The sequence below is a fragment of the Pezoporus flaviventris genome, unplaced genomic scaffold (genome assembly GCF_033815535.1).
Source record: "Pezoporus flaviventris isolate CSIRO_AGI_PZ_B2104156 unplaced genomic scaffold, CSIRO_AGI_Pfla_v1 ptg000002l, whole genome shotgun sequence".
Classification (NCBI taxonomy): Eukaryota; Metazoa; Chordata; class Aves; order Psittaciformes; family Psittacidae; genus Pezoporus; species Pezoporus flaviventris.
In genome coordinates this window covers 91,765,965-91,779,471 of record NW_026892550.1, presented here as the reverse complement: position 1 = coordinate 91,779,471, position 13,507 = coordinate 91,765,965, and the positions used below count along the sequence as shown (strand labels likewise).

The window sequence follows — 13,507 nt, the reverse complement described above, 5'->3', positions numbered from 1 at the left end:
CCTGAAAAGGAGACCTTAGATTACCCGCTTGTATTTCCCATTTCATCCCTCTTGTCCTCCTCCCACTAAAGCCATGGCATTCCCTTTTTATCATTGTACATCTACCCCCAGCCCATCACAGTATTTTCCTGGTGAATGGCCATTACCGTCTCGGTGGATGCAGAGATTTCTGTCCAGGCAAAGCAATACAGCAGCCCTCCAAACACTTTGCCTCTTCCTTGAATACAAGGTGTGAGAAAAGAATAAAACCATTCTGCAGAAGGGAGTGACAAGACAAGCTGATCACAAGGAAATGGGAGAGTCTGCCTTGTATCACGACATCTTCTGTTCAGCAACTGCGCTGTCATCCTGTCAGTTCAGTTATCCAAAGGATGCAAGTACATGGTTCGCACTGCTAGGGGACTGTGATTTCACATGCCTGCTGTGGGAGTTTGAATCCCCACATTAAAAAAAGCACACCAAACTGACAGTTTTCCCTCAGACCAAATGACTAAGCTGTTCTGGTTTGCCTTTTTTTTTTTTTTTTTTTTATTTCCTGACCAGAAATCTGTAGTGACATCTAACTGTGCCTGTATTTTCCAAGAAACAGTTTTCCCAAAATGAACAAAATAAACATTGCTCTTTTTCCTCAAGTTATGCTTTGTTTGAAGAGTTACAGAGCACTGCAGCTTCCCTTAACAGGGTCACCACTGTTTAAATCAAGCCTCAGATCACCTCTTTTGCCTCTTACCACCTCAGTTTTGTTATGGGACTGGTGCTGGAAGTGGAGGAGCTCAGTGGAACAACCCCTCCCACCCTCAGATCAGACCAAGCAGCCAGAAGGTCTTTTTAATGACCAGTGGCAGCAACACTGAAAGCTATTGCGAATACGTGTTCACAGGTACAGTATTTACAGCCACCTCATTCCATTGTAGATGAAAAATAGGCAGGATAAAGAAGCCATGCTTCTTCCCTCGTAGGAGCTTGCGTCCCTCAAAGTCCAAGGACACCCTTTCCACTCTGCTTCCCCTGTCTAATATTTACTCAGCAGAGTCTATATACTTACTACCATAATAGTGTGAGGTTCATATTTGCACTAGAGCCCAAACTCCTTCGAGCAACTCCTACACCAGCTCTTGGTTTGGCTCCTCTCCCAGGACTGCCTGGCTCTAGAGACAGTAGGGACACGAGGTTGAAGTCAAGCCCAAGCATCAGCACAGCTACAAAGGCAGACCGCCACTGATCAGAAGTTTTCCTAAAGGCAATGTCTTTCTTTAGGCACTGTCTTCATGTTGAAGGACTGGCAGGAGACTGGGATAATGTGTGGCTATTGCCATCTTCTTAATTGTGAGACTGTCTTTACTCTGTCAAAGCCCCACTGCAGGATGGAGTCATACTGCCTTCCCCAGGAGAATAGGGCACAGGAATGGTGGATGTTTTTGTCTTTCCCACTGAGTTTAAGGTCATCTAAAGAGAGAAAAATTCTCAACCAAGTTGTTGTCTTTGTCTGTTATGGATTTCCCTGCCACAAAATGGGACAAAACTGCCCTCCTGTTCCTGGAGATGCTTCTCTTTAGAAGAATGGCAGCTGCTTTTTTCCTCCTCCTCTTTCCCTTGCAGCCATCCAAACTTTTAAGAGCTTTTGTGTTAAAGGAAACCTTGAATTATGCACTTGGGGACATATTCAGAGCAATTAAATTAAGCCATGTGGCAAGTTGCCCAACGTCACTACCAAAACCTAAGATATTTTAGCATCATTTACTGTAGAGTTTTTACATGATGCTTACTTAAATCACAAAGAGAGCAAATTAGGCTGTTGCCATGACAACTAGAGAATCTGCTCAAAATTCAGGAGATGCTGGGGAGGGGGAAGAGCTCTTCACAGGAGACCTCTGCATCACGAATATGGCCCTTGGTTATCAAATCCCTTTCAAGTTAATTCCTAGCATCAAAGCCTCCCTGACAAAGGGTTTAATAATTGAGAGCAAAGCTTTGGCACAAACCAATTCTCTCAGTATGAATGTGAATTTATTTCTGGTAAGAGGTGCTCAGCCGAAGGGTACACAGAGCAATCACAGAAGTGGCAGCAGTAGTACATAAACACATGAAGCATGGTGGAAGACTTGGCAGGAGGCTTCACTGCAGACAAGCACTGAATAGAAAGGCAGATCATGACTCCGTGATGCAGTAAAGGTAAATAAGAACATTAAGAGAGTAGATGGGGAAGAAGAGAAGGAAGCAGGGTCCCAGCTTCTTCTCATGGAAACCCTATGGAAATTGGAATAAGATGAGCAAAGTCTTCTGCCAACCCCAAGAAATGAATTAAAGCAAATAAGAGACCAAAATGTCAAGACAAAAAGAAGGATCAGTGGTATCAGAAGAAGCTGACAGGCTGAGCAAATTAAAGATACGCTACAAGAGTTCTTTTTAAGGAATTGAATCCTTGGTAGGACTGCTGAATATTTTCCATCAAAGCTGGATCTCTGTGTAATATTTTTTTTTCAACTGAACACATTTTCTGTTACAAGCCTTCTAAGAAAATAATTATTTTAGTAGAAACTTTTCAGTGAAGTCTTTTGGTTCTCAATTGAAATAGCTGAGGTATTTTTTGAATAAAATAAAGAACATTTCTTTGAGAAAAAAATTGAAAGCTTTGTAGTTTATGTGGAAGATGTCTCCTTCCTCATAATCATTTTTGATGAGAGTATTTATTGCCATTGGAAGCTTTGGCGTTCTTCTCTGAAATGATGTCTCACTGGGCACAAGCCGCTTGTGGAGGGTAGGAACAATAAGTGGGAGTGTATTCAAAATTAAAGAAAATGACACACGCAAGCAAATGGAGTAAACTGTGAAAGTTTCTCCTGCTCCCTCTTCATGCCTAGATGAAAGGAACTGTGTATAGTGATGAAAACGAGAAGCAAATGAGAAATTCAGGGAGAAATATGTGATTGTATTGTTGTGTTATACTCCAAGCAGGATACTTGCCAAAGCAAAAGCATACGTACTACAGGGATCTAAAAGTTCAAGAAATTGTGAAAAAGCAGCTAATAACAAGGATATAAATTCCCCCTTATTTGATGTCCTTTTCACCTTCTGAGGTCCAAGATTGATTGTCAGTCTGCTTTACTTGGGATGTTATGGCAATATTTCAGCAACATTAAGTTGGAGGTGTTGATCTTCTAACAGGGTCTTCTTCCTTGTGCTTGGGTACCACTTTTATAGGTTGCTAATAAGGTCTAAACTCTAATTGGTTGGAACTGGATAGGAAACAAGTCTTTAATTGGTTATTGACTTGCAAATGAGACTCCCTGCCCTCCCCAGCTATTTTGCCAAAGCCTTGCAAAAAGCATTTATTAGCTAATGGCACTGTAGCATCAGGAATAGGTCAGGCTGCACACAAGCCATGTAGGTTTGTTTTAGACTGAGAATAAGAGACAGAGTTGAGAGGTTGAAATGAGCATTTTTTTCATACAGAATATACTGCAACACCCTTTTTAACAACTGTCAGTGTGGCAAACGTGCTCTTGGGATGGTGTAAGAGCAGCAGAGGCTTTCACGTGGCAGATTCCACAGAAATAAATCTGAGGAATAGAGGACAAAGTGAGAAAGAAAAGGAAAGGGTGATGCATAGCAGAAAATGAATGGGCTCCTTAGAATGGTCTGAGATTCTATTTTCTGAAGTGAGATACCTTTGGGAGAAGCTGCATTTTGCCTAGTTAGACTGATGCATTATCCTGGGGCATCAATGCTAGTGCATATGTGTTTGGTGGACTTTAAGAAACATATTGTCATCCCCCTGAAAACACGTTTCAATGTCCCTGATTAAAATAAATTTTCATTCTTCAGCAATAGTTGCTTGTTATTTTAATAAACTTGGTTTTGGTGTTTTTTTTAAGACCACCTAGGTATCATATCTTAATTATGGAAAAAACCTAAACATTTTTCTATCGGCATCTTTACTTTCTTCAGTAAATTAAAGTGAAGGGTTTGTAAAACGAGTCTTACAAGGAGCAGCTGAGGGAACTGCAGAAAAGGAGGCTAGAGAAAAGCAGGCTCAGGGGAGACCTTATCACTTTTTACAACTGCCTGAAAGAAGGTTGTAGCAAGGGGGGGTGTCATCCACTTCTCCCAAGTAACAAGCGATAGGACAAGAGGAAATGGCCTCAAGTTGTTTCAGGAAATGTTTAGATTGGATATTAGGAAAAGTTTCTTTACCAAAAGCTCTGTCAAGAATTGGAAAAAACTGCCTAGGGAAGTGGTTGAGTCACCATCCCTACAAGTATTTAAAAGATGTGTAAGTGTGCTACTTAGGATAATGGTTTAGTGGTAGACTTGGCAGTGAAAAGTTAATGTTTGGAGTTGATGATCTTAAAGATCTTTTCTAACCTAAGCAATTCTCTGATTCTGTGATTTGGTAACATTTTTCTATAATTAGTTTATCAGTTGCAGTGACTTCTGCTTTTTTGTTTGTTTTCTTGAATTAGAAAAACCTATTTAACCTTCCAGAGTTCTCAACCCTTTTAACTACCAGGAAGAACATCTCATTCAAAATCTGAGGCTAAACATCATGTTTAGAAGGGACAGCTGAGCTGAACTCTTTTTTTAGTTCTTTTAAGCCAAAGGGCACTGCTCAGTCTCACAGTGTAGCTATAATGCTACAGGTAAACTCAATGCACTGACCAAATCTTGTTTACCTCAATTATGCCCACTCAAGAATAGTTTTAGCAACACCAAAGTATTCATGTTAGGATGAAACTCATCTGAAATTCAAGCAGGATCATAATCCTCACCTCCAGCAGACACTCATCTAAAAAGGGCCAGTGCAGATAATCTATTGCAATGGAATAGCTCAGGAGAACCAAGAGCTGATTTGGCCAGTTGGTTTGCTAGAAATAATCTGCTTCTTCAGATGTCTCCATGATCCCAAACCCTCCTCCTCTCTTCTCTAGTTGCCAGGCAACTACAAAAAGGACCAGAGAGCATGCTGGTAGAAACCACCCTGTACAGCTCTGTGTGGGTTCAGGTTTTCTTTCCTAGAAATACTCAAGGGCAAAGAGGACTTGGCTTCAGAGGCAATGTCTTGCTGTGAAGCGTTGCTTTGCATGAACATTGGTTGTGTGGCAAGTGATGTATATCCATAATAACCAAAATAAATGCCTTCACTGACTTCAGACTTGCTTCTGGGGCTCAGCTGTTCTCCATCAATTCCACAGATCAATCATTTAAGGAGCTCAAGCATGGAAATCACCAGCCTGTACAGCAGGAGATTTCACAATACCAGATACCCTGTATAGTTGTTGCAACATCTCTGAGGATCACTACTGCAGTAGCTGGCCATAGCCAAATATTTACAGTACTGACTTAACAGTGTGTCCCATGGGGCAAATGCAAGAGAAACATGACATTTTTAACCAAAACTCTGTTTGCTTATAAAAGCTCAAGCACTTTTGGATGAGAAATAACTGAGATCAGCCCCTGGAAAGTGAAATGGAAAGACCTGTATTGGGCTCCATGAAAACCCCTGGTCAACTTGGTGGGGGAGAGGCTGTCTCATTCTCCCAGCTTCCTTCCCCCAGGGGATATAATTGAGGAATAAGCCTCAAGTATATGAATAAACCCCCCTGATTCTGATGACTGGAGCTGTAAAAAAGAATACCTATATCTCAAAATAATTAGCATTTTAAAATACAATTTAGTTTAAAAATTCAACCAAACACAGGTACAAAGTCAAGTAAAAAATACCTGAAAGATTAGACACACGTCTGTGACTTCACTTTCAACACAAGCTGAATTTGTAAAGTCTTATCCTGTGTAGGACTGAATGTAACAAGGAAGGCAGGAGAAGAAAAGAAACCATCTATTTCAGCAACTTTAATATTATGTTTTGTTTCCTGTAATCAGACTGAGCTCTTGATGCTTTTCAATATTTCAGGCATATTTTTGAAACCTATTATTGCACAACAAAATCTGTTTTTTACCCCTTCCTCTATATGTCATGCCAGAAAGTCCATCTTTTCGAAGCAAAGTTTTCCATTTTTAGTATCTACTCTCCTGCCTAAATTGATAAAGGCTGTACCCTGAGGCCATTCAACCTAATAATATTCACTACAGCCTCTGAAGTCATAGTTAAGGACCAAATCCTCTTAACCACATATCCCCAAAATAGTGGAAATTTCCAGTTTCCCTAAGAAATCTGCTTCCTTCCCTGCCCTTCTGAGTAGCCACTTATTATCTCTTCATAGTCCACAGAGTTAATTACTACTGATCTAAATTACATAGTCATAACCAGACCCACATATTGCTCTCAGCTGAAAGGAAAAATGCTACTGCTTGCCGCCCATACACCTCAACCAAGGTTGTTTTTTGCTATCAGTGAGATAATATCATGACTGCAAAGGTCTTGCTCTGGGTCATATTGTTCTTGTTAGAGACTTTCTTAAACAACTGCATCCAGCCTTTGAGTTTACAGCTTAAATCAGCCATTATAAGCAGATTTCTCCTTTGGTCCTCTAGCAGTTCAATACAGATGGTTAATCTTTGTCCCTGTGGTTTTTGGTTATTTTTTTAATCCCCTGGCACATCCAAGGTTCTCTTATTCCCTGAGGTCACAGTTTGGCTTGATGCCTTTTTTGCTGAGGTTTGAAGTCCAAAGCAGTACCCTATTACAAAATCTCAATGGTACTTTTGCTGTTCTTAGAGTAGAAAGTTGAAGCTTAGAGTGATTAAGAAAAGGAAATTAGGATTTAGGAATAAATTTTTCCTGAGTTGTCCCTTTCCCCCTTCTAAAAACCACTTAAATTTAGTACCTAAGGGTAAAAAACAAGACAGATGTTCTGATTAAAAGCTCTTTTCAGCTGTTTAATGTCAAGGTGCCCCTGATATTATGGGAAGGGTATGGATAGGATTATAAATTCTAGCAACTAAGCTTGATTATTTTTTAAAATGGTCTATCCCTTTACTAGGTCTTGAGGGAGAATCCTTAGAATAAGAAAATAAGAGATGAAAGAGTTTCCTTGGAAGAAATGGATAGGCAGGATGGACGGACACATTTTTATGCATGGTGCATAGACCTTGACTACATACACTTGAAGGCAGCATCAGCCATGGCAGCCCAGCGTCATTGCAACAACCAGGCTGAGGCTGAGAGAAATGGAGAAGGAGCAGACAAGGGAGTGGGGGGCAAATTGTGCAGGGAGGGGAGCAGTGAACCAGCAAGGTGAAGGGCAGGTAGCATGGAAGGACTCATGAAAGCTCTTCTCGTTTGAGATGATTGAAGTCTTACTCTGTGTGGAAGAAAGGTGAAAGGTGAGGGAATAAACTCCTTCATGAATGCACATGTCCTAGGAGAGCATTTCAAATAGCAGTCTATAGTGGGCAAGAAACGATCATATTTAAATACTGCTCACTTCCCAGGGGTATGGGAATCAAATTAAAAGCTATTCATAAGGCTGTAAAATGAAACTGCATAGAAAGTTAAAAGTCATGTTTCAATTTAGAGTTATTCACTGACTGATAAGAGACCCAAAATATGAATATGTTCCCCAATGTTAATGGCAAAATGCCTTTCTCAAAGCAAATTAAAGGAGAAGGAGACAGCAGCAGCAAGCTGGAATGAGCTGAGGGAAAGCTGGGCATATGCTACAGCACCAGACAGGATTGCAAGGTCCAAATGACACAACAGGACAGCATATGTATTGACCACTACTCCCACTCAGTACCTTTGACATCTCCTCTGGGGTATCATAAATAATGTGACTTCAGTGTAATTTTTGAAATAGCCTGTTCTTTGAGGGTAATTGGTATTTAATAAGAGTCACACCTAACATTTATTTCTTAGAGTATGTCTATGCAACACCCAACACCATGAGAAGGTGCATACTTATGCTCATGTCTGTATCCCATCCCAACTGCATTACTGTGCTACAGGCACAGTAAGCCCACTTAGGTACAAGAGCAAACCAGTGCAGCTCAGGTCTCCCTGGCCCCAGTGCTACTGCTGTAGGACCAGCTCTGGTGTTTGCAGCACAGTGCTCTGTGCCATGCATGTACACTTCCACATTCTCATAAAGCAGAAGCTCTTGCTATAGAGACTGCAGTACAGATTAAGGCTGTTTAGAGCCTTAGTAGTAGAAACTGTGCTATATGTTATATATATAAAGCATATATATAAAGTGATGGGTAATGATACTGGTTTTCCCCAGTATTGTGCCACAAATACACTTCAAGACCACATGGTAATCCCGTCTCCTGAACAGGAGAACACTTTCACATCTATGGTTAAGACTGACTTTGCACAGGTCTCTGCCGTGGGGTCTTCCCTACTTCTCAATTTTTTCTCCTTCTGCTGCTGCCTAAATGACCTCCTGCCCGACATGATAACAAAAAGATGGATGTTTTTCCCATTTAAATTTATACTTAGAGCAGAAGTTCAAAACCACCTCGCAATACACCCCCAGTGCAACTACACACTGAACACTACCAGTAAAACCCTTAGAAAGCTTTTTATTTTCTGAAAAGAGCTGCAACAATTTATTTGTGCTGGGACTTCTTCTCTATACATATTTATGGGGTGTGTTTACTCAAATAAAGCAATGTGTGAAATTCAACAGACACAGAACCTCAGAGAGAAGTCTTCTGTCTGCTTTAATTAAAGAGAGAAGGAAAACACTCAAGGATTCTTTACTGTAGTGAAAGTTAAAAGGATCAACAGGAACCACTGTGGGTGGATGAAGCTTCTACATTTTAATGATTTCTGACATGTCTTTAAGTTCTCCAGGTTTTCAAGCCATTACGATACAAGGAAGTTCACTGTGGTGACTAGATAGGCACTGCCCCAGATTATGTACTGCTGGTTATTTAAGAGGGAGAAAATAAAAACCAAAATACCTCTTGCTTCAAGGAAGGAGAGAAAAATAATACACTTTTTCATTATTTATTTTATAGAAGCATACAATACCCATGATCCAGAGGGTAAGGGCACAGCAGCCCTGCCTACATGTGCAGAAGAGATTCATATGCAAACAGAAGTACCATGCTTTCCCATATTCCCTTCCATTTAGTTTGGGTTGAGGGTTGATTTGTTTACAGTATTTAAAGCTCCTTTTTAATGAGTTGTGTGAAATCTGGCAGACGCATAACCTCTTTGAACAACAAAGAATTTCCTGCATTAATGAAGGAGGAAAGAAAGCCAAGAATTAATTTATTACAGCACATTAATTACTTTATGAAATTAAAGTTCAAATAATTAGCAGTAACCACAAGGGTGAGGTAAAGGTGAGAGGAGATAAAATATGTACATTCTGCTTTAGTGATTTTTGATGATGTGTGATGATGACCAGGAAGAAGTCACTCAGTGCCACCTTCCATATTTTCATTTAAAGGTTTACTGCCACAATATTGAGTATGAGGTATGAAATGAATGGCTATAAACTTGCTGGATTAAGTAGCTTGAAGAATTTTGCCAAGTCAAATGCTGAGATAGCAATCGCCTTCTTTAGTTACCTATAAGGTGGTCTGCAAATATTTTCGCTGGAAGCATAAGATGAGCATTTGTGGTCTTGCTTGTATTTCTGTGGTTCTAGATTTCCACAAAAAGAAATACGGATTTACTATCAGTAAGAGATGTGGGTGATAAAGACTGTTCATTTAGACATGAACCCACAGAACATAAACCAGAGCTACAAGTGGAAGCTCAAATTTCCTCCAGCGCTACTAACATTTCCCTCTGTGTGAACAGTCAATGTAAGACAGAGTGTCAGACAGAGTCATGTTGTGGGGGACATCTTTGGTACTTGTTTCTGAATATTCCACAAGGCCACGTGAAGTGTAAATCTCTTGTTCTAAGAAATAAAGGATGACAAGAGACTGTTAGCAACAAAAGAAAATGGATCAACTGAACGAGAGACACGGGGGGTGTAAACAAAACACTTTCAGAGAAGACTTGCTCTGAAGGGGACCATGTCTCCATTCCTGCTGCTTGGCCAATGCAGAGCACCTCAAACATCACACACAAGTCATGAGCTGCAAACCTAAAAACCTCCAGTGGTCTTGACAGTGCTCACTCGTGTGTTTGTGAGGACAGTGTTTCCTGCTCCCTCCATTGACAGCTCTACCACTCCAAGCACTGTTGGTTGTTTTGTGAACAGCCTCATTCACTGCATGCTGCACTTGCCTAAGGCTGGAAATCCATCTCCCCCCTCCTCCCTCCTCCCAGCCTGCTGCTGGTTTTGATGGGATATTTTTCTCCCCACATTAGCCTTCTCTCTGCTTTTCTCTTTTCCAGACCTGGGCCCATTTCGTCCTCCTACTTATTCATGCAGGAGAGCAGATGGCAGAGGGAGTGGATTTCTCACTCACTGGGAGTGTGCTAGCTTATACAGACACTAGGTTTTGTCACACAAAGTGGGAATAATGCCAGCTGCAGAAAGAAAGCAAGATATTCCAGAGCATGATTCCTAGCATCCCCTATTCTCTGTTCTTTGTTCAAACTGGATGTATTTTGGGCAACACCATTCAGTTCCCAGTGAGTATTTATGCCAGTTGCATCACATCTTGCTTTTTCCTTCTCTTGTTGAAAGTTTTTAATCAGGCTGAGAAAATAATTCACAGCATATCATTTATCAAAATGAATGCAGCTTTTTGCTCTCAAGAAATAGCTGCAGTTCAATACAGACACAAAAATTTGGGAGCACTATTTTTAAGTCTGCAGTGGAAACATCAGTAGTTCCCTGCAAATCTTCCATATTCAGACAGCACAGGAGGTCAGTTGTGATGAGGTAAGTGGGACATAGGCAGGATCTTTCTGACCTCAGGGGAAGACATCTGAATGCACACCTTGCATATAAACTGCACTAGGACACCCACCAACCATCCCTATGCCTGGTTCGGTGATGAGGGCATTGCTGGGAGTATTCCCAATAGGCAGACTGTAAAAACTTTGCTATTTTGTATTCCAGCAGTATTTACCACCACAGAAAAAGGCCACTCCATTCCAGCTGGCCTTAGAACCCAGGGATGCTCCTGGACACATATCATTTATTAGAATGGATGTAACTGTGCTACAAGTATGCACATAGGCATCTCAGTTTTGCTGTCCCAAGTGACCTTTTCATTATCTTGCCATTGGGATGCAGCTGCAATTATCATTGATAAAGCTTCTGTCACAGTTACCACCATCACCAAAATAAAACACAAATGACAATATATATACACTTACCCAGCCTTGCAGCCTGACCAGGTTTAGCTGACAAACCACTACTGGGAATGTTATCGGCAAAGCTGCTGTTGTAGCCTCATTAATAAAGAACAGCAATACTTGACGTGAAAGCTTTCCATCATCATTTTGCCTGGTAGGTTCTATAGCGATAACAAAGTGCAGCCACCTTTTGATTTACAGTGACATTCAATGGGTACCCCAAGAACAGCACAGAGAAATAAGGTATTGGTAAAGGCCACTGGGGTCCGTGCTGTTTTAATTGAAGCAACAATACTGTCTTTGACTGCTGCACAAGTACTGCCAGACTTCCAGAGTTTTTGTTGTTTTTCAGAAAGCCTGAACCAAAATGACCTTGCAGAAAGCTATATGCAACTGAAAACAGCTATTCAGAAAAAATGGACAAGTCAACTAAGTCCAGATTTTAATCTGTGGTTTTAAAAGCTTCTCTCATGCTCTAAATTAAGGTAACTGAGTTGTAAATAAATGGAGTTGCAGTGGGCAGAAAGCTGTTGGAATAGGACCAGTCTGATGTTTCTAACACTAAAGCAAAAACTCTATTTCAAGTTTATGTCAGGAGAATGAGCAGCAGGAACCAATGGGTATCCAAGCAGCAATTTACCAGTTTATCAAGGCAAATCTTGCAGAGAAAAAGCAATCAAAGAGGAATGAGAGGAAAAACACCCCCAAAAACACATGACAAAATAATTAAAGGTACTGTCTTTAGACATCATAACCCATTTAATTAAATCTCTTACTAATGCAAATGCCACTTTGCTTCCATTTGTCATCAGTGGTGCTAGACTGTCAAGGTGACACAAAGAAAAATTAAGAAAAGCATTTTCATTACATGTCTCACAGGTGAAAGCTTCAGCAGTCTGAGCAGAAAAATGAAGAATTAACAGCATTCCTTAGTTCCATCGTATATAACATGCAGTGCATGTACATCCCTTTTAGGATGGTTTCTTCATCACCGCAAAACTGAGACTAATGTGTCTATAAAGAGCCTACTAATCAAACTCTCTTTAACTGGGTCTCTTCAATGTGTAATTTGGATGTGGCTTTTGCTGCAAAGCCAGTAAATAACTTCTTTTCACACTACGCTTTTCACACTGTGAATGCACAGAAAAAGTGCATTCAAAGAAGGGAGCTGTAAGAGAGGTGAACTGATTAATCCTTCAAGATTCAAAGGGGAAGCATGAACTCAGTCATGTTTTGGTCCATCAGTCATACAATGCTCAGTCAGTCAATGAGTTCAGTTTCCTGAGCCCAAATTTGCATGATGGAATTCTTATTTGTTTTGGACTCATGAATGCCCTTCCAGCCCAACTTGGCCAAACACTTAAGAATGTAACAGTACTTTTTTGAACTGGGAATTTAGCCATGGGATCATGAAAAGAAGTTTTTTGTGCAGTACTATGGTTAAAACAAAACCCAGAAACATGTCAAGCTATTTACTGCAATGAAGACATGATAAAATATCAACAACTTTTAGAGTCAAGCAGTTCAAGCTACATTTACAAGGCAGGACCTTAAGAAACCGTTCTGAGACACTGCTGTAGGATTATTCCAAGCATTGAAGGCCAGTCAGAGTAGTACCCAAAGCAGTGCCCTCCAACCCTATTAGCATTTGCTATACCAGTATGAAGAAACAACCTTCTGGGAAGCCCCATGCCACCCCCTTGCTATACTTTATGACTTGGATTTCCTCCTCCTCCACTCCCAACCGTTGCTGACTCACTGGTAGTGTTTTTCTTCTTCCAATTTGCTGTAATTGCTTTATGCTGAGGCTCTATTGATCTCTCAAGAATGTGTGAGTGGGGGAATTTCTTGACAACCCTGAGGCCACAGGTCTCTGCCTGCTGGCTAGCAAGCATGGGAAAGTCAGATAGGCAGAGGTGCTGGGCCAAATCTCAGTTCCTTTTTACTGAACACCACTCTTTCACTGTGCCAGCAACACCACCACTTTTTACATAGCCTATCAGAAGCATTTTAAATGGCTACACGAAACAGTGGTAGTTCCTGCCTTTCCTGACCCTAAGATAGACAGAAAAGCAAAAAACAAAGCTAAATCTAACAGAACAACAAGCAGGATAAACACGGTATCTACAGTGACAAGGATGTTTGATCCTTTGAGTTACTGAACTTAATTCCTGCAGCCCAAGTTGCTGGTTAGCCTCCTTTTCTATGTGGTTTAAGTACTGTAGTTCTCTTCTTCAGGAATTGAACTGCTGTTCCACCCATCTCTCACAATGAATGGAACATTTTCTGCTCCTTAGCTGTTGTGCATCCCCTCTTTAGTCAGCAGAATGTGCT

At 40.7% G+C, this 13,507-nt stretch overlaps 1 protein-coding gene across 3 annotated transcripts in view; it reads right to left on the bottom strand.

The window, feature by feature from the left end:
* The window catches only part of SYN3 (synapsin III), a 256,004-nt gene that overhangs the window by 199,384 nt on the left and 43,113 nt on the right, over positions 1–13,507 (bottom strand). For 2 of the 3 annotated variants that reach the window (XR_009741803.1, XM_061445079.1), the window contains exon 1: positions 147–315. The exons of the other annotated variant lie outside the window; for it this stretch is intronic. The gene's annotated coding sequence lies outside the window, so the exon portion shown is untranslated. Of the gene's footprint in view, positions 1–146; positions 316–13,507 lie in introns of those variants that run through there. 3 annotated transcript variants of the gene reach the window in all.